Source organism: Triticum urartu, chromosome 5A, assembly GCF_056163025.1.
Source record: "Triticum urartu cultivar PI428250 chromosome 5A, HENAU_Tu73, whole genome shotgun sequence".
Taxonomy (NCBI): Eukaryota; Viridiplantae; Streptophyta; class Magnoliopsida; order Poales; family Poaceae; genus Triticum; species Triticum urartu.
In genome coordinates, this window is record NC_141877.1 from 226,500,902 (window position 1) to 226,524,260 (window position 23,359).

The following is a 23,359-nucleotide window of genomic DNA, read 5'->3' on the forward strand; positions in this document are numbered from 1 at the left end:
AGAGCGGCCTTCTCAAGCAGAACCCTAATTCGACTGCCGAGCCCACGGACACCGTTAAGAGGGTCCGAACTACTCTACAGCAGGAGAGCTCGGCTCGTCAGGACCTCGACTAGCAATCCGGCCTCCGTCTCAGTCCCGATCAAGTGGTGGCATTCGTGCCATGCGTACATAACTATGCACTCAAGATCCCATGGGCATCGACGGAGGCATAGCTAGCTTGTGGTCCATAGTACGGCTCAACCGACATCGGATACACACATACTTTCACCTTTTTCCTTTTCAGGTCTCAATCCCATAGGCACCATCTGGTGGTCTCATCATCGGTCCTCTTGAAGGATAAACACACCAAGACGGCGAGAAACGCATATGGGGACTTTTTAGGTGATTCCCTTAACGCTAACTCTACCTGTTTTTCAGGACCCACATGCAGCTCTCCCTTGGTTTCGGCATGTCAAATAGCCTGTTGCTTATCACACTACCTGTATCAATGCGCCTTGATGTACTAATTAAATTACAATGAGAACAGTTTGCGGCTGGATCTGTAGGACCCCAGCTTTTTACCTTTGTACATTTTCTGTTTTCTTTCTCTTTTTTAGCTCCCCTGTTGATAACCCTATCAGGTAGCACCCGTATACTTTGGTACGTTTGATGTTTGCCAGGGGCTTCATAGCACCCCACGTTACGGCAACAAAAGTCCAAACACTTTTTATAAGTATAGTTCGGCACCTCAAATTTAGCATTATATGCATTGGCTCTGAATCATGTCTTTGGTCAATAGTTGGGTTGTCTGGCTCCTGTGCTTGCTACCTTACGTTCCTCTATATCGGCTAAGGTAGTAAAGGGAGAACTACTGCGATTGTGCCTTGGTTTATCCAAAGGAGCACCTCAGTAGAGAAAGCCGAAAACTAACTGTCATGACGCGGCGAGAGCCGGTCAGCTGTTCGGAGGTTACAAATCATTGGAGATTTCTTCCACCTTACACGAAGGATTGGCTCTTCCCGATCACACGCTTATAGCACTCTAGTTCGGATACTAGGGGCTACTGATGACCCACAAGTATAGGGGATCTATCGTAGTCCTTTCGATAAGTAAGAGAGTCGGACCCAGCGAGGAGCAGAAGGAAATAATAAGTGGTTTCCAGCAAGGTATTCTCTGCAAGTACTGAAATAAGTGGTAACAGATAGTTTTGTGATAGGATAAATTGTAACAAGCAACAAGTAACAAAAGTAAATAAAGTGCAGCAAGGTGGCCCAATCCTTTTGTAGCAAAGGACAAGCCAGAACAAACTCTTATATAAGGAAAAGCGCTCTCGAGGACACATGGGAATATCGTCAAGCTAATTTTCATCACGTTTATATGATTCGCGTTCGATACTTTGATAATTTGATATGTGGGTGGACCGGTGCTTGGGTGTTGTTCTTACTTGAACAAGCATCCCACTTATGATTAACCTCTATTGCAAGCATCCGCAACTACAACAAAAGTATTAAGGTAAACCTAACCATAGCATGAAACATATGGATCCAAATCAACCCCTTACGAAGCAACGCATAAACTAGGGTTTAAGCTTCTGTCACTCTAGCAACCCATCATCTACTTATTACTTCCCAATGCCTTCCTCTAGGCCCAAATAATGGTGAAGTGTCATGTAGTCGACGTTCACATAACACCACTAGAGGAGAGACAACATACATCTCATCAAAATATCGAACGAATACTAAATTCACATGACTACTAATAGCAAGACTTCTCCCACGTCCTCAGGAACAAAAGTAACTACTCACAAAGCATAAACATGTTCATAATCAGAGGGGTATTAATATGCATATAGGATCTGAACATATGATCTTCCACCAATTGAACCAACTAGCATCAACTACAAGGAGTAATTAACACTACTAGCAACCTACTAACACTAATCCCGGACTTGGAGACAAGAATTGGATACAAGAGATGAACTAGGGTTTTCAGATGAGATGGTGCTGATGAAGATGTTGATGGAGATTGCCCTCTCCCGATGAGAGGAGCGTTGGTGATGACGATGGCGATGATTTCCCCCTCCGGGAGGAAAGTTTCCCTGGTAGAACAGCTCCGCCAGAGCCCTAGATTGGTTCCGCCAAGGTTCCGCCTCGTGGCGGCGGAGTTTCGTCCAAGAAGATGGCTTATGATTTTTTTTCCCATCGAAAGACTTCATATAGCAGAAGATGGTCACCGGAGGGCCACCAGGGGGCCCACGAGGTAGGAGGCGCGCCCAGGGGGTAGGGCGCGCCCCCACCCTCGTGGGTAGGGTGTGGCCCCCCTGGTGAAGTTCTTGCTCTCAGTATTTTTTATATATTTGGAAAACATCTTCCGTGAAGTTTCAGGACTTTTGGAGCTGTACAGAATTGGTCTCTAATATTTGCTCCTTTTCCATCCTAGAATCCTAGCTGCCGGCATTCTCCCTCTTTATGTAAACCTTGTAAAATAAGAGAGAATAGGCATAAGTATTGTGACATAATGTGTAATAACAACCCATAATGCAATAAATATTGATATAAAAGCATGATGCAAAATGGACGTATCACCTCCCCCAAGCTTAGACCTCGCTTGTCCTCAAGCGAAAAGCCGAAATCGAAAAATATGTCCACATGTTTAGAGATAGAGGTGTCGATAAAAATAAAATACGGACATGACGGCATCATGATCATTCTTAGAACAGCAACTTATATAATTCTTGTCATATAATCTCTAATGCTAGAGTAATAATTCAATCACAATATCAAGTATGAATCTTAAACTTCATTGAAAACTAACAACTATAATCTCAGTCATTGAAGCAATTGCAGTTTATCATAACATAGGAAAGAGTTAATGTATAACAGCTTTTCAGCAAGTCCACATACTCAACTATCATATAGTCTTTCACAATTGCTGACACTCACGCAATACTTATGAGTATGGAGTTTTATTTGGACCCAGAGAAAGATAGGGGCTTATAGTTTTGCCTCCCAACGTTTTACCTCAAGGGTAATGTCAACAGTAATAGTTCATGAAAACTCACATCCAATTAGCCATATATACCAGGGTCTTTCCAACATACTGTGCTTGCCAAAGTATAAAATGTAAAAAGGAAGGGTGAACATCACCATGACTCTTATGCAAGGTAGGGGATAAAAGTAAAAGATAGGCCCTTCCCAGAGGGAAGCAGAGGTTGTCATGCGCTTTTATGGTTGGATGCGCAAAATCTTAATGAGACTCCGGACGAAAAAAAGAGGCCAAAAAAATGAGAGAAGGCCCAAATAAAAAAATGAGAGCAAAGAGAGAAGGGACAATGTTACTATCCTTTTACCACACTTGTGCTTCAAAGTAGCAACATGATCTTCATGATAGAGAGTCTCCTATGTTGTCACTTTCATATACTAGTGGGAATTTTTTTATTATAGAACTTGGCTTGTATATTCCAATGATGGGCTTCCTCAAACTGCCCTAGGTATTCGTGAGCAAGCGAGTTCGATGCACACCCACTTAGTTTCTTTTTGAGCTTTCATAAACTTATAGCTCTAGTGCATCCGTTGCATGGCAATCCCTACTCACTCACATTGATATCTATTGATGGTCATATCCATAGCCCGTTGATACGCCTAATTGATGAGAGACTATCTCCCTCTTTTGTCTTCTCCACAACCACCATATTCTATTCCACCTATAGTGCTATGTCCATGGCTCACACTCATGTATTGCATGAAAGTTGAAAAAGTTTGAGAACATCAAAAGTATGAAACAATTGCTTGGCTTGCCATCGGGGTTGTGCATGATTTAAATATTTTGTGTGATCAAGATGGAGCATATCCAGACTATATGATTTTGTAGGGATAAGCTTTCTTTGGCCAAGTTATTTTGAGAACACATAATTGCCTCGTTAGTATGCTTGAAGTATTATTGTTTTTATGTCAATATTAAACTTTTGTTTTGAATATTATGGATCTGAACATTCATGCCACAATAAATAAAATTACACGGATAAATATGTTGGGTAGCATTCCACATCGAAAATTCTGTTTTTATCATTTACCTACTCGAGGACGAGCAGGAATTAAGCTTGGGGATGCTTGATATGTCTCCAACATATCTATAATTTTTTTATTGTTCCATGCTATTATATTATATGTTTTGGATGTTTTATAAGCATTAGTATGCTATTTTATATTATTTTTGGGACTAACCTATTAACCTAGAGCCTAGTGCCAGTTTCTGTTTTCCCTTGTTTTTGAGTTTTGCAGAAAAGGAATACCAAACGGAGTCCAAACGGAATGAAACCTTCGCGATGATTTTTCTTGGACCAGAAGACAGCTAGGAGACTTGGAGATGAAGTCGGAGGAGCCACGAGGTGGCCATAAGGACGGAGGGTGCGCCCAGGGGAGTAGGGCGCGCCGCACCATTGTGGCCCCCCATGACTCTCCTGACCTAATTCTTTCGCCTATATATTCCCAAATATCCCCAGACCACCAGAAGCATCCACGAAAACACTTTTCCACTGCCGCAACCTTCTGTACCCATGAGATCCCATCTAGGGACCTTTTTCGGCACCCTGCCGGAGGGGGATTCGGTCACGGAGGGCTTCTACTCCAACTCTATTGCCCTTCCGATGAAGCGTGAGTAGTTTACCTCAGACCGACGGGTCCATAGCTAGTAGCTAGATGGATTCTTCTCTCTCTTTCATTCTCAATACCATGTTCTCCTCGATGTTCTTGGAGATCTATTCGATGTAATACTCTTTTGCGGTGTGTTTGCCGAGATCCGATGAATTGTGGATTTATCATCATCTTATCTATGAATATTATTTGAATCTTATCTGAATTCTTTTATGCATGATTTGATATCTTTGTAATTCTCTTCGAACTACCGGTTTGGTTTGGCAAACTAGATTGGTTTTTCTTGCAATGGGAGAAATGCTTCGCTTTGGGTTCAATCTTGCGGTGTCCTTTCCCAGTGACTATAGGGGCAGCAAGGCACGTATTGTATTGTTGCCATCGAGGATAAAAAGATGGGGTTTTCATCATATTGCTTGAGTTATTTCCTCTACATCATGTCATCTTACTTAATGCGTTACTCCATTCTTTATGAACTTAATACTCTAGATGCATGCTGGATAGCGGTCGATGTGTGGAGTAATAGTAGTAGATGCAGAATCATTTCGGTTTACTTAGCATGGACGCGATGGCTATATTCATGATCATTGCCTTAGATATCATCATAACTTTGCGCTTTTCTATCAATTGCTCGACAGTAATTTGTTCACCCACCGTATTATTTGCTATCTTGAGAGAAACCTCTAGTGAAACCTATGGCCCCCGGGTCTATTTTCCATCATATAAGTTTCCGATCTACAATATTAGTTTCCGATCTACTATTTTTGTAATCTTTTACTTTCCGATCTATAAACCAAGAATACCAAAAATATTTACTTTACGGTTTATCTATCTCTATGAGATCTCACTTTTGCAAGTAACCATGAAGGGATTGACAACCCCTTTATCGTGTTGGGTGCAAGTTGTTTGATTGTTTGGGCAAGTATTAGGTGATTTGTGCGTTGTCTCCTACTGGATTGATACCTTGGTTCTCAAACTGAGGGAAATACTTATCTCTACTTTGCTGCATCACCCTTTCCTCTTCAAGGGAAAAACCAATGCAAGCTCAAGAAGTAGCAATGCTGCTGCAAATGTTGCTGATTTTTTCTTTCGTGAAATTATTCGCTCCCATGGTATGCCAAATACAATTGTTTTAGATCGTGATTTCTTAGCCCCTTTTGGAGATGTTTATGGGCTACGTTGGGGACTAAACTGCTTTTTAGTACTACATGTCACCCCCAAACTGATGTAGTCAATAGAACATTGTCTACTATGTTTTGGGTTGTTTTGAAGAATAACTTGAAAATGTGGGAAGAATGCTTGCCTCATATTGAATTTGCTCATAATCGTTCGCTTCATTCTACTACTAAGATGTGCCCTTTTGAGATTGTGTATGGTTTCCTACCTCGTGCATCCATTGATTTGTTGCCTCTTCCATCTTTGGAGAAGGTTAATTTTGATGCTAAACAATGTGTTGAATTGATCTTGAAAATGCATGAGTTAACTAAGGAGAACATTGAGCGTGTGAATGCTAAATATAAACTTGCTGGAGATAAGGGTAGAAAACATGTCGTGTTTGCACCTGGAGAACTTGTTTGGTTACATTTGCGTAAGGATAGATTTCCCGATTTGCGTAAATCAAAGCTAATGCCACGTGGTGATGGTCCTTTTAAGGTGTTAGAGAAAATAAATGATAATGCATATAAACTTGAGCTGCCTGCAGATTTTGGGGTTAGTCCCACTTTTAACATTGCAGATTTGAAGCCTTATTTGGGTGAGGAAGATGAGCTTCCGTCGAGGACGACTTCATTACAAGAAGGGGAGGATGATGAGGACATCAATACCATTGTTACACCCACAGCCCTTGTTGTTATACATACTAGACCAATCACTAGAGCTCACGCACACCAATTGAATTACCATGTACTTTTCTTTCTTGGTAATGATAGGATAAATTGTAACAAGCAACAAGTAACAAAAGTAAATAAAGTGCAGCAAGGTGGCCCAATCCTTTTGTAGCAAAGGACAAGCCGGAACAAACTCTTATATAAGGAAAAGCGCTCCCGAGGACACATGGGAATATCGTCAAGCTAGTTTTCATCACGTTCATATGATTCGCGTTCGATACTTTGATAATTTGATATGTGGGTGGACCGGTGCTTGGGTGTTGTTCTTACTTGAACAAGCATCCCACTTATGATTAACCTCTATTGCAAGCATCCGCAACTACAACAAAAGTATTAAGGTAAACCTAACCATAGCATGAAACATATGGATCCAAATCAGCCCCTTACGAAGCAACGCATAAACTAGGGTTTAAGCTTCTGTCACTCTAGCAACCCATCATCTACTTATTACTTCCCAATGCCTTCCTCTAGGCCCAAATAATGGTGAAGTGTCATGTAGTCGACGTTCACATAACACCACTAGAGGAAAGACAACATACATCTCATCAAAATATCGAACGAATACCAAATTCACATGACTACTAATAGCAAGACTTCTCCCACGTCCTCAGGAACAAAAGTAACTACTCACAAAGCATAAACATGTTCATAATCAGAGGGGTATTAATATGCATATAGGATCTGAACATATGATCTTCCACCAATTGAACCAACTAGCATCAACTACAAGGAGTAATTAACACTACTAGCAACCTACTAACACCAATCCCGGACTTGGAGACAAGAATTGGATACAAGAGATGAACTAGGGTTTTGAGATGAGATGGTGCTGATGAAGATGTTGATGGAGATTGCCCTCTCCTGATGAGAGGAGCGTTGGTGATGACGATGGCGATGATTTCCCCCTTCGGGGGGGGGGGGGGGGGGAGTTTCCCCGGCAGAACAGCTCCGCCAGAACCCTAGATTGGTTCCGCCAAGGTTCTGCCTCGTGGCGGCGGAGTTTCGTCCGAGAAGATGGCTTATGGTTTTTCCCATCGAAGGACTTCATATAGAAGAAGATGGTCACCGGAGGGCCACCAGGGGGCCCACGAGGTAGGGTGTAATGCCCTCGATGCGGCTATATCTCCCACATGTCGAAGCACGACTTAGAGGCATAACTGCATTGAAAGCTATGTCGCAAGTGAGGTAATCTTCACACAACCCATGTAATACATAAGGGAAAAAGATACATAGTTGGCTTACAATCGCCACTTCACACAATTACATGAATAAAGCATTACATCATCCAGATACAATCAGGGCCCGACTACGAAGCCAAAATAAAAGAAGACTACCCCAAATGCTACACAGATCCTGATCGACCCCAACTGGGCTCCACTACTGATCAACTAGAACGAAACAACACAAAGGACAAGATCTTCATCGAGCTCCTCCTGAGCTGGGTTGCGTCATCTGCACGGACTCATCGGCACCTGCAAGCTGGTTTTGGAAGTATCTGTGAGTTGCGGGGACTCAGCAATCTTGCACCCTCGCGATCAAGACTATTTAAGCTTATAGGTAAGGTAAAAGGTATGAGGTGGGGCTGCAGCAAGCGACTAGCATATATGGTGGCTAACATACGCAAATGAGAGCGAGAAGAGAAGGCAAAGCACGGTCGATAAAAGTATGATCAAGAAGTGATCCTAAAACAACCTACGTCAAGCATAACTCCAACACCGTGTTCACTTCTCGGACTCCGCCGGAAAGAGACCATCACGGTTACACACGCGGTTGATGCATTTTAATTAAGGTCAACTTCAGGTTTTCTACAATCGGACGTTAACAAATTCCCATCTGCCCATAACCGCGGGCACGGCTTTCGAAAGTTCAAATCCCTGCAGGGGTGTCCCAACTTAGCCCATCACAAGCTCTCACGGTCAACGAAGGATATTCCTTCTAGCGGGAAGACCCGATCAGACTCGGAATCCCGATTACAAGACATCCTCGACAATGGTAAAACAAGTCCAGCAAGACCACCCGCTGTGCCGACAAATCCCGGTAGGAGCTGCACATATCTCGTTCTCAGGGCACACCGGATAAGCTAAGCGTATGGGAGCCAACGTAACCCAAGTTGCCAAGGGATGGCCCCGCACGGTGCTCTGGGTTGGACCAACACTCAGAGGAGCACTAGCCCGGGGGGTTAAAATGATGACCCTTGAGTCTGCAGAACCCAAGGGAAAGAAAAGGCTAGGTGGCGAATGGTAAAACCAATATTGGGCCATGCTGGAGGAGTTTTATTCAAGGAGAACTGTCAAGGGGTTCCCATTATAACCCAACCGCATAAGGAACGCAAAATCTGGGAACATAACACCGATATGACGGAAACTAGGGCGGCAAGAGTGGAACAAAACACCAGGCATAAGGCCGAGCCTTCCACCCTTTACCAAGTATATAGATGCATTAATTAAATAAGATATATTGTGATATCCCAACAAGTAAACATGTTCCAACAAGGAACAACATCCCCATGTCCCAACAAGGAACAAACTTCAATCTTCACCTGCAACTAACAACGCTATAAGAGGGACTGGGCAAAGCAGTAACATAGCCAATCAATGGTTTTCTAGGACAAGGTGGGTTAGAGGCTTGGTTCAACAATATAGGAGGCATGATAAGCGAGTGGTAGGTATCGCAGCAAAGGCATAGCAAAAGAGCGAGCAACTAGCAAGCAAAGATAGAAGTGATTTCGAGGGTATGGTCATCTTGCCTGAAATCTCACAAGGAAGAAGAACGAGTCCATGAAGAAGACAAATGGATGTAGTCGAACGGGTCCTCACAAACGCGACGTTACCGGAACCAACCCAAAGAAGCAAACACCAGAAAGAAGCACACAACATAGTAAACAACCAACACATGAACATGGTATGATATGCGGGATGCGGTATGCGATGCATATGCATGATTTGACAAGGAATGAATGAACCTGGCCTCAACTTGGAAATACAAGTGTGCCAATGGAAAGATGAGATGAAATCGCTTGAAAACGATATAAAGATCATCGGAATCGGAGTCACGGTTTGGAAATGGCAAGCAATTCAAATATGGCACCGGTCTGCGATATACAGCAAGTAGCCGTCTAAATGCAACAAGATGAACATGCTACAGCACTCAAACATGGCAACAAAATACATGGAAGCGATCCACTCATGATGCTTGACAAAAGATGAACACTGAGCTATGGTCAATTCATCCATTAACAGGTTCAAACAAGCATGGCAAAAGTGCAAATGATAAGCAGGTTTCAGACTTAGTGAAATTAACACAAGCCTGGAATTTCAGATCAGGTAGCACACTTTGAAGCAAGAAAACTATATGCTACAGGAACTTAACATGGAAAAGTAAAGCATGGCATGGAGATACTCAAAGAGCTTAACAAAAGTCCCTTAGTGACCTTGAGCCAAAAGGGATCAGAAAATACAATTGCAAGCATGTGAACATGGCAAAAACATAATCAGGTTACAGAGTTAGCGAAAAACTGGAGCATGCAAATCAGATAGCGAGTAGGCATGTTTACGAGCTCGATGCACTCACTACATAGCAAGGCATGACAATCTAAGCATACACCCATCAAGAAAACACATTATACAAGCTAGACATGGCAAGAACAAATACTAAATTCACATGACTACTAATAGCAAGACTTCTCCCACGTCCTCAGGAACAAAAGTAACTACTCACAAAGCATAAACATGTTCATAATCAGAGGGGTATTAATATGCATATAGGATCTGAACATATGATCTTCCACCAATTGAACCAACTAGCATCAACTACAAGGAGTAATTAACACTACTAGCAACCTACTAACACTAATCCCGGACTTGGAGACAAGAATTGGATACAAGAGATGAACTAGGGTTTTGAGATGAGATGGTGCTGATGAAGATGTTGATGGAGATTGCCCTCTCCCGATGAGAGGAGCGTTGGTGATGACGATGGCGATGATTTCCCCCTCCGCGAGGGAAGTTTCCCTGGTAGAACAGCTCCGCCAGAGCCCTAGATTGGTTCCGCCAAGGTTCCGCCTCGTGGCGGCGGAGTTTCGTCCAAGAAGATGGCTTATGATGCAAAATGGACGTATCACCTCCCCCAAGCTTAGACCTCGCTTGTCCTCAAGCGAAAAGCCGAAATCGAAAAATATGTCCACATGTTTAGAGATAGAGGTGTCGATAAAAATAAAATACGGACATGACGGCATCATGATCATTCTTAGAACAGCAACTTATATAATTCTTGTCATATAATCTCTAATTCTAGAGTAATAATTCAATCACAATATCAAGTATGAATCTTAAACTTCATTGAAAACTAACAACTATAATCTCAGTCATTGAAGCAATTGCAATTTATCATAACATAGGAAAGAGTCAATGTATAACAGCTTTTCAGCAAGTCCACATACTCAACTATCATATAGTCTTTCACAATTGCTGACACTCACGCAATACTTATGAGTATGGAGTTTTATTTGGACCCAGAGAAAGATAGGGGCTTATAGTTTTGCCTCCCAACGTTTTACCTCAAGGGTAATGTCAACAGTAATAGTTCATGAAAACTCACATCCAATTAGCCATATATACCAGGGTCTTTCCAACATACTGTGCTTGCCAAAGTATAAAATGTAAAAAGGAAGGGTGAACATCACCATGACTCTTATGCAAGGTAGGGGATAAAAGTAAAAGATAGGCCCTTCCCAGAGGGAAGCAGAGGTTGTCATGCGCTTTTATGGTTGGATGCGCAAAATCTTAATGAGACTCCGGACGAAAAAAAGAGGCCAAAAAAATGAGAGAAGGCCCAAATAAAAAAATGAGAGCAAAGAGAGAAGGGACAATGTTACTATCCTTTTACCATACTAGTGCTTCAAAGTAGCAACATGATCTTCATGATAGAGAGTCTCCTATGTTGTCACTTTCATATACTAGTGGGAATTTTTTTTATTATAGAACTTGGCTTGTATATTCCAATGATGGGCTTCCTCAAACTTCCCTAGGTATTCGTGAGCAAGCGAGTTGGATGCACACCCACTTAGTTTCTTTTTGAGCTTTCATAAACTTATAGCTCTAGTGCATCCGTTGCATGGCAATCCCTACTCACTCACATTGATGTCTATTGATGGCCATATCCATAGCCCGTTGATACGCCTGATTGATGAGAGACTATCTCCCTCTTTTGTCTTCTCCACAACCACCATATTCTATTCCACCTATAGTGCTATGTCCATGGCTCACGCTCATGTATTGCGTGAAAGTTGAAAAAGTTTGAGAACATCAAAAGTATGAAACAATTGCTTGGCTTGTCATCGGGGTTGTGCATGATTTAAATATTTTGTGTGATCAAGATGGAGCATAACCAGACTATATGATTTTGTAGGGATAAGCTTTCTTTGGCCAAGTTATTTTGAGAACACATAATTGCCTCGTTAGTATGCTTGAAGTATTATTGTTTTTATGTCAATATTAAACTTTTGTTTTGAATATTATGGATCTGAACATTCATGCCACAATAAATAAAATTACATGGATAAATATGTTGGGTAGCATTCCACATCAAAAATTCTGTTTTTATCATTTACCTACTCGAGGAAGAGCAGGAATTAAGCTTGGGGATGCTTGATATGTCTCCAACATATCTATAATTTTTTATTGTTCCATGCTATTATATTATATGTTTTGGATGTTTCACTCCTTAGATGAAGCAAGACAAGAGTGAGTCCGCTAAGGGACAAGTATGACTCAAAAAATGATGGCAGATTTTTTATAAGCATTAATATGCTATTTTATATTATTTTTGGGACTAACCTATTAACCTAGAGCCTAGTGCCAGTTTCTGTTTTCCCTTGTTTTTGAGTTTCGCAGAAAAGGAATACCAAACGGAGTCCAAACAGAATGAAACCTTCGCGATGATTTTTCTTGGACCAGAAGACAGCTAGGAGACTTGGAGATGAAGTCGGAGGAGCCATGAGGTGGCCATAAGGACGGAGGGTGCGCCCAGGGGAGTAGGGAGCGCCGCACCATTGTGGCCCCCCATGACTCTCCTGACCTAATTCTTTCACCTATATATTCCCAAATATCCCCAGACCACCAGAAGCATCCACGAAAACACTTTTCCACTGCCGCAACCTTCTGTACCCGTGAGATCCCATCTAGGGACCTTTTTCGGCACCCTGTCGGAGGGGGATTCAATCACGGAGGGCTTCTACTCCAACTCTATTGCCCTTCCGATGAAGCGTGAGTAGTCTACCTCAGACCTACGGGTCCATAGCTAGTAGCTAGATGGCTTCTTGTCTCTCTTTCATTCTCAATACCATGTTCTCCTCGATGTTCTTGGAGATCTTCGATGTAATACTCTTTTGCGGTGTGTTTGCCGAGATCCGATGAATTGTGGATTTATCACCATTCTTAGAACAGCAACTTATATAATTCTTGTCATATAATCTCTAATGCTAGAGTAATAATTCAATCACAATATCAAGTATGAAGCTTAAACTTCATTGAAAACTAACAACTATAATCTCAGTCATTGAAGCAATTGCAGTTTATCATAACATAGGAAAGATTCAATGTATAACAGCTTTTCAGCAAGTCCACATACTCAACTATCATATAGTCTTTCACAATTGCTGACACTCACGCAATACTTATGAGTATGGAGTTTTATTTGGACCCAGAGAAAGATAGGGGCTTATAGTTTTGCCTCCCAACGTTTTACCTCAAGGGTAATGTCAACAGTAATAGTTCATGAAAACTCACATCCAATTAGCCATATATACCAGGGTCTTTCCAACATACTGTGCTTGCCAAAGTATAAAATGTAAAAAGGAAGGGTGAAGATCACCATGACTCTTATGCAAGGTAGGGGATAAAAGTAAAAGATAGGCCCTTCCCAGAGGGAAGCAGAGGTTGTCATGTGCTTTTATGGTTGGATGCGCAAAATCTTAATGAGAAAGAATGTCACTTTATATTGCCACTTGTGATATGGACCTTTATTATGCAGTCAGTCGCTTTTATTACTTCCATATCACATGATCGTATAAAGCTTATTTCCTCCACACCAATCAATCATACATATTTAGAGAGCATTTTTTATTGCTTGCACCGATGACAACTTACTTGATGGATCTTACTCAATCCATAGGTAGATATGGGGGACTCTTATGGCAAGACTGGTTTAAGGGTATTTAGAAGCACAAGTAGTATCTCTACTTGGTGCAATGAATTTTGCTAGCATGAGGGGGAAAGGCAAGATCATCATGTTGGAAGATCCAAGACAATACAATTTATCTCAGATATAAGAAAACATAACCCATTATGTTGTCTTCCTTGTCCAATGTCAACTCTTTTAGCATGTCATATTTTAATGAGTGCTCACAATCATAAAAGATGTCCAAGATAGTATATTTATATGTGAAGACCTCTCTTTCTTTATTACTTCCTATTAATTGCAACGATGACCAAAACTATGTTTGTCAACCCTCAACAACTTTTATTCATCATACTTTTCTATGTGAGCTCATTACTCTCCATAAGACTCACATGATCTCTTTGTTTCTTTTTATTTCTTCCTCTTTTCTTTTATTCCCTTAGGATCATGGCAAAATAATCAAGCCCTTAACTCAACAGTAATGTTTATTATATAGCTCACTGACTCGATTACATAGAAGGATAATAAAGCAAAACTCGCAAATAGATCATACTAAGAACTTTTATTCTACTAGATCAAGATATTACCAAAAGGATCGAACTAAGAAAAACAGTAAAGATAAAGTGATGGTGATACGATACCGGGGCACTCCCCCAAGCTTTGCAGTTGCCAAGTGGAGTGCCCATACCATGTGATTATGTCTCTCTTGTTGGTGACGAAGGTGGGGATGTTGATGATGGATAGTCGCACATCGAGCATAGGAGGTCTTCTAACTTGCGGATAATGCCCTTGAGTGCGATGATATGCTCCTTCAACAAAATATTTTCACGTGTGAGATACTTATTTTTTATACGAGCTAACTCGATCATCTTGAAAGCTTCGATTTCTGTTGGGGTAAGAAGATTGTGATCCAGTTGAAGGGTGTCTTTTGTTGCCGGAACTTGGTCCCCCATGGCCTTCTTGATCCCTTCATCCTTGTTGATCTCCATGGGTTCTTCTCTCTTCAGCTCTATCTTCATTAGCCGAGCATCATTGCCCTCATGGTTGGAGGAGGAGGACAGAGATGACATAGTGCCTGGCCTTGACAACCCTGACAGAAAACAGCTCGAAACAAAGACAGGAGATTTTTTTCGTGATACGGGAGTCAAAACCCCCGGGAGGTTATATAATGAATTTTTACCGACCAAAATACGCGTCGTGTACGAAAACGGAGTCCAAAGAGCACATGAAGTGCCCACGAGGTAGGGGGCGCACCCAGTAGGGTAGGGCACGCCCTCCACCCTCGTGGAGCCCTCGTGTCCTTCCCGGACTGCTGCTTATTTTTCTATTTTTCTAAATATTCCAAAACGGAGAAATATTGCATTAAAAACTATTTTGGAGTCGGTTTACTTACCGTACCACATACCTATTCCTTTTCGGAGTCTGAAACATTCCGGAAAGTGTCCCTTATGTATTCCTCCGGGGTTACGGTTTCAATAACATTGGTTTCAACATTTATGGGATTACCTGAGATATAATGTTTGATTCTTTGACCGTTCACCTTCTTAGGATTTGTGCCTTCACAATTCTTGATTTTTATGGCACCGGAACGGTAGACCTCCTCGATAACGTAAGGACCTTCCCATTTAGAGAGAAGTTTTCCTGCAAAAAATCTTAAACGAGAGTTGTATAGCAATGCATAATCACCTACATTAAACTCGCGCGTTTGTATCCTTTTGTCATGTCATCTTTTAACTTTTTCTTTAAACAACTTGGCATTCTCGTAGGCTTGGGTTCTCCATTCATCGAGTGAGCTAATATCAAATAACCTCTTCACACCGGCAAGTTTAAAATCATAGTTAAGTTCTTTAATAGCCCAATAAGCCTTGTGTTCTAGTTCGAGAGGTAAGTGACATGCTTTTCCATAGACCATTTTATACGGAGACATACCCATAGGATTTTTATATGCAATTCTATAGGCCCATAATGCATCATCAAGTTTCTTGGACCAATTCTTTCTAGACCTATTAACAGTCTTGTGCAAAATTAATTTGAGTTCTCTATTACTCAATTCTACTTGACCACTAGACTGAGGGTGATAAGGAGATGCAATTCTATGATTAACATCATATTTAGCAAGCATTTTACAGAAAGCATCATGAATAAAATGTGAACCACCATCAGTCATTAAATATCTAGGGACTCCAAATCTTGGAAAAATAACTTCTTTAAGCATTTTAATAGAAGTGTTATGATCATCACTACTAGTTGGAATAGCTTCTACCCACTTAGTAATGTAATCAACAGCAACTAAAATATGTGTATAACCATTAGAGGAAGGAAAAGGTCCCATATAGTCAAAGCCCCAAACATCAAATGGTTCAATAACAAGTGAATAATTCATAGGCATTTCTCGACGTCTACTAATATTACCAATTCTTTGACATTCATCACAAGATAAGACAAACTTACGGGCATCCTTGAAGATAGTAGGCCAATAAAAACCAGATTGCAGTACCTTATGTGCAGTTCTATCTCCAGCATGGTGTCCTCCATAAGCTTCGGAGTGACACTTGCGTAGGATCTGTTCCTGTTCATGCTCAGGTACACAACGTCTAATAACACCATCTACTCCTTCTTTATAAAGATGTGGGTCATCCCAAAAGTAATGCCTCAAATCATAGAAGAACTTTTTCTTTTGCTGGTATGTGAAACTAGGTGGTATAAACTTAGCAACAATGTAATTAGCATAATCGGCATACCATGGAGCAGTATGAGAAGCATTTATGACATTTAATTTCTCATCAGGAAAGATATCATCAATAGGTAGTGGGTCATCAAGCACATTTTCTAACCTAGACAAGTTGTCTGCAACGGGGTTCTCAGCTCCTTTTCTATCAAAAATGTGCAAATCAAATTCTTGTAGCAAGAGAACCCATCTAATAAGTCTAGGTTTAGCATCTTTCTTTTCCATAAGATATTTAATAGCAGCATGATCAGTGTGAATAGTTACTTTAGAATCAACAATATAAGGTCTAAACTTATCACAAGCAAATACAACTGCTAAGAATTCTTTTTCAGTAGTAGCATAATTTCTTTGAGCATTGTCTAGAGTTTTACTAGCATATTGAATAACATTTAGTTTCTTATCAACTCTTTGTCCTAGAACAGCACCTACAGCATAATCACTGGCATCACACATAATTTCAAAGGGTAAATTCCGATCAGGTGGCTGAACAATAGGTGCGGAGATCAATGCTTTCTTAAGTATTTCAAATGCTTCTACACAATCATCATCAAAGACAAATGGTATATCTTTTTGTAATAAATTAGTCAGAGGCCGAGAGATTTTTGATAAGTCCTTAATGAACCTCCTATAAAAACCGGCATGACCAAGGAAACTTCTTATACCTTTGATGTCCTTGGGACATGGCATCTTTTCAATAGCATCAACCTTGGCTTTATCAACTTCAATACCTGTTTCAGAAACTTTATGCCCCGAGACAATACCTTCATTATGTTGGGGAACGTACTAATTTCAAAAAAATTCCTACGCACACGCAAGATCATGGTGATGCATAGCAACGAGAGGGGAGAGTGTGATCTACGTACCCTTGTAGATCAACAGCGGAAGCGTTAGTACAACGCGGTTGATGTAGTCGTACGTCTTCACGGCCCGACCGATCAAGCACCGAAACTACGGCACCTCCGAGTTCTAGCACACGTTCAGCTCGATGACGATCCCCGGACTCCGATCCAGCAAAGTGTCGGGGAAGAGTTCCGTCAGCACGACGGCGTGGTGACGATCTTGATGTACTACCATCGCAGGGCTTCGCCTAAGCACCGCTACAATATTATCGAGGATTATGGTGGAAGGGGGCACCGCACACGGCTAAGAATATGATCACGTGGATCAACTTGTGTGTCTAGGGGTGCCCCCTGCCCCCGTATATAAAGGAGCAGGGGGAGGTGCGGCCGGCCAGGAGGAGGGTGCGCCAGGAGGAGTCCTACTCCCACCGGGAGTAGGATTCCCCCCTTTTCCTAGTTGGAATAGGATTTGGGAGGGGGAAAGAGGAGAGAGAGAAGGAAGGGGGGGCGCCAGACGTTCATAACATCTGGTGTTGCTCCAGCAGCAGGCCTGGCACCTAGCGGTGCTTCCAGGACGTAATTCTTCTGTGCAGCAATGAGGATAATCCTCAAGTTACGGACCCAGTCCGTGTAATTGCTACCATCATCTTTCAACTTTGCTTTCTCAAGGAACGCATTAAAATTCAATGGAACAACAGCACGGGCCATCTATCTACAATCAAACATATACAAGCAAGATACTATCAGGTACTAAGTTTCATGATAAATTTAGGTTCAATTAATCATATTACTTAAAGAACTCCCACTTAGATAGACATCCCTCTAATCCTCTAAGTGATTATGTGATCCAAATCAACTAAACCATGTCTGATCATCACGTGAGATGGAGTAGTTTCATTGGTGAACATCACTATGTTGATCATATCTACTATATTGTTCACGCTTGACCTTTCGGTCTTTGTGTTCCGAGGCCATATCTGTATATGCTTGGCTCGTCAAGTATAACCTGAGTATTCCGCGTGTGCAACTATTTTGCACCCATTGTATTTGAACGTAGAGCCTATCACACCCGATCATCACGTGGTGTCTCAGCACGAAGAACTTTCGCAACGGTGCATACTCAGGGAGAACACTTCTTGATAATTAGTGAGAGATCATCTTATAATGCTACCGTCAATCAAAGCAAGATAAGATGCATAAAAGATAAACATCACATGCAATCAATATAAGTGACATGATATGGCCACCATCATCTTGTGCTTGTGATCTCCATCTTCGAAGCACCGTCATGATCACCATCGTCACCGGCGCGACACCTTGATCTCCATCGTAGCATCGTTGTCGTCTCGCCAATTTTATGCTTCCATGACTATCGCTACCGCTTAGTGATAAAGTAAAGCATTACAGCACGATTGCATTGCATACAATAAAGCGACAACCATATGGCTCCTGCCAGTTGCCGATAACTCGGTTACAAAACATGATCATCTCATACAATAAAATTTAGCATCATGTCTTGACCATATCACATCACAACATGCCCTGCAAAAACAAGTTAGACGTCCTCTACTTTGTTGTTGCAAGTTTTACGTGGCTGCTACGGGCTTAAGCAAGAACCAATCTAACTTACGCATCAAAACCACAACGATAGTTTGTCAAGTTGGTGCTGTTTTAACCTTCGCAAGGACCGGGCGTAGCCACACTCGGTTCAACTAAAGTTGGAGAAACTGTCACCCGCTAGCCACCTCTGTGCAAAGCACGTCGGGAGAACCGGTCTCGCGTAGGCGTACGCGTAATGTCGGTCCGGGCTGCTTTGTCCAACAATACCGCCGAACCAAAGTATGACATGCTGGTAAGCAGTATGACTTATATCACCCACAACTCACTTGTGTTCTACTCGTGCATATAACATCAACACATAAAACCTAGGCTCGGATGCCACTGTTGGGGAACGTAGTAATTTCAAAAAAATTCCTACGCACACGCAAGATCATGGTGATGCATAGCAATGAGAGGGGAGAGTATGATCTACGTACCCTTGTAGATCGATAGCGGAAGCGTTAGCACAACGCGGTTGATGTAGTCATACGTCTTCACGGCCCGACCAATCAAGCACCGAAACTACGGCACCTCCGAGTTCTAGCACACGTTCAGCTCGATGACGATCCCCGGACTCCGATCCAGCAAAGTGTCAGGGAAGAGTTCCGTCAGCACGACGGCGTGGTGACGATCTTGATGTACTACCATCGCAGGGCTTCGCCTAAGCAGCGCTACAATATTATCGAGGATTATGGTGGAAGGGGGCACCGCACACGGCTAAGAATATGATCACGTGGATCAACTTGTGTGCCTAGGGGTGCCCCCTGCCCCCGTATATAAAGGAGCAGTGGGAGGTGCGGCCAGCCAGGAGGAGGGCGCGCCAGGAGGAGTCCTACTCCCACCGGGAGTAAGATTCCCCCCTTTTCCTAGTTGGAATAGGATTCGGGAGGGGGAAAGAGGAGAGAGAGAAGGAAGGGGGCGCCGCCCCCCTCTCCTTGTCCTATTCGGACTAGGTGGGAGGGGCGCGCGGCCCAGCCCTGGCCACCTCTCCTCTCTTCCACTAAAGCCCACTAAGGCCCATATACCTCCCGGGGGGTTCCGGTAACCTCCCGGTACTCCGGTAAAATCCCGATTTCACTCGGAACACTTCCGATATCCAAATATAGGCTTCCAATATATAATTCTTTATGTCTCGACCATTTCGAGACTCCTCGTCATGTCCGTGATCACATCTGGAACTCCGAACAAACTTCGGTACATCAAAATGCATAAACTCATAATATAACTGTCATCAAAACCTTAAGCGTGCGGACCCTACGGGTTCGAGAACAATGTAGACATGACCGAGACACGTCTCCGATCAATAACCAATAGCGGAACCTGGATGCTCATATTGGCTCCCACATATTCTACGAAGATCTTTATCGGTCAGACCGCATAACAACATACGTTGTTCTCTTTATCATCGGTATGTTACTTGCCCAAGATTCGATCGTCGGTATCTCAATACCTAGTTCAATCTCGTTACCGGCAAGTCTCTTTACTCGTTTCATAATACATCATCTTGCAACTAACTCATTAGTTGTAATGCTTGCAAGGCTTATGTGATGTGCATTACCGAGAGGGCCCAGAGATACCTCTCCGACAATCGGAGTGACAAATCCTAATCTCGAAATACGCCAACCCAACATGTACCTTTGGAGACACCTGTAGAGCTCCTTTATAATCACCCAGTTACATTGTGACGTTTGGTAGCACACAAAGTGTTCCTTCGGCAAAAGGGAGTTGCATAATCTCATAGTCATAGGAACATGTATAAGTCATGAAGAAAGCAATAGCAACATACTAAACGATCGGGTGCTAAGCTAATGGAATGGGTCATGTCAATCATATCATTCTCCTAATGATGTGATCCCATTAATCAAATGACAACACATGTCTATGGTTAGGAAACATAACCATCTTCGATTAACAAGCTAGTCAAGTAGAGGCATACTAGTGACGTTTGGATTGTCTATGTATTCACACAAGTATTATGTTTCCGAATAATACAATTCTAGCATGAATAATAAACATTTATCATGATATAAGGAAATAAAATAATAACATTATTATTGCCTCTAGGGCATATTTCCTTCAGTCTCCCACTTGCACTAGAGTCAATAATCTAGATTACACAGTAATGATTCTAACAACCATGGAGCTTTGGTGCAGATCATGTTTTGCTCGTGGAAGAGGCTTAGTCAACAGGTCTGCTATATTCAGATCCGTATGTATCTTGCAAATCTCTATGTCTCCCACCTAGACTAGATCCCGGATGGAATTGAAGCGTCTCTTGATGTGCTTGGTTCCATTGTGAAATCTGGATTCCTTTGCCAAGGCAATTGCACCAGTATTGTCACAAAAGATTTTCATTGGACCCGATGCACTAGGTATGACACCTAGATCGGATATGAACTCCTTCATCCAGACTCCTTCGTTTGCTGCTTCCGAAGCAGCTATGTACTCCGCTTCACATGTAGATCCCGCCACAACGCTTTGTTTAGATCTGCACCAATTGACAGCTCCACCGTTTAATGTAAACACGTATCCGGTTTGCGATTTAGAATCGTCCGGATCAGTGTCAAAGCTTGCATCAACGTAACTATTTACGATGAGCTCTTTGTCACCTCCATATATGAGAAACATATCCTTAGTCCTTTTCAGGTATTTCAGGATGTTCTTGACCGCTGTCCAGTGATCCACTCCTGGATTACTTTGGTACCTCCCTGCTAGACTTATAGCAAGACACACATCAGGTCTGGTACACAGCATTGCATACATGATAGAGCCTATGGCTGAAGCATAGGGAACATCTTTCATTTTCTCTCTATCTTCTGCATTGGTCGGGGATTGAGTCTTACTCAATTTCACACCTTGTAACACAGGCAAGAATCCTTTCTTTGCTTGATCCATTTTGAACTTCTTCAAAACTTTGTCAAGGTATGTGCTTTGTGAAAGTCCAATTAAGCGTCTTGATCTATCTCTATAGATCTTAATGCCTAATATGTAAGCATCTTCACCGAGGTCTTTCATTGAAAAACTCTTATTCAAGTATTCTTTTATGCTATCCAGAAATTCTATATCATTTCCGATTAGTAATATGTCATCTACATATAATATCAGAAATGCTACAGACCTCCCACTCACTTTCTTGTAAATACAGGCTTCTCCAAAAGTCTGTACAAAACCAAATGCTTTGATCACACTATCAAAGCGTTTATTCCAACTCTGAGAGGCTTACACCAGTCCATAAATGGATCGCTGAAGCTTGCACACTTTGTTAGCTCCCTTTGGATCGACAAAACCTTCCGGCTACATCATATACAACTCTTCTTGCAGAAATCCATTCTGGAATGCAGTTTTGACATCCATTTGCCAAATTTCATAATCATAAAATGCGGCAATTGCTAACATGATTTGGACAGACTTAAGCATCGCTACGGCTGAGAAGGTCTCATCATAGTCAATCCCTTGAACTTGTCGAAAACCTTTTACGACAAGTCGAGCTTTGTAGACAGTAATATTACCGTCAGCGTCAGTCTTCTTCTAGAAGATCCATTTATTCTCAATTGCTTGCCGATCATTGGGAAAGTCAACCAAAGTCCATACTTTGTTCTCATACATGGATCCCATCTCAGATTTCATGGCTTCAAGCCATTTTGCGGAATCTGGGCTCACCATCGCTTCTTCATAGTTCGTAGGTTCATCATGATCTAGTAGCATGACTTCCAGAACAGGATTACCGTACCACTCTGGCGCGGATCTTACTCTAGTTGATCTACGAGGTTCAGTAGTATCTTGTTCTGAAGCTTCATGATCATTATCATTAGCTTCCTCACTAATTGGTGTAGGTGTCACAGAAACTGGTTTCTGTGATGTACTACTTTCCAATAAGGGAGCAGGTAAAGTTACCTCGTCAAGTTCTACTTTCCTCCCACTCACTTCTTTCGAGAGAAACTCCTTCTTTAGAAAGTTTCCGAATTTAGCAACAAAAGCCTTGCCTTCGGATCTGTGATAGAAGGTGTATCCAATAGTTTCCTTTGGATATCCTATGAAGACACATTTCTCCGATTTGGGTTCGAGCTTATCAGGTTGAAGTTTTTTCACATAAGCATCGCAGCCCCAAACTTTCAGAAATGACAACTTTGGTTTCTTGATAAACCACAGTTCATATGCCATCGTCTCAACGGATTTTGATGGTGCCCTATTTAACGTGAATGCGGCCGTCTCTAGAGCATATCCCCAAAACGATAGCGGTAAATCAGTAAGAGACATCATAGATCGCACCATATCTAGTAAAGTACGATTACGACGTTTGGACACACCATTACGTTGTGGTGTTCCGGGTGGCGTGAGTTGCGAAACTATTCCACATTGTTTTAAATGTACACCAAACTCGTAACTCAAATATTCTCCTCCACGATCAGATCGTAGGAATTTTATTTTCTTGTTACGATGATTTTCAACTTCACTCTGAAATTCTTTGAAATTTTCAAATGTTTCAGACTTATGTTTCATTAA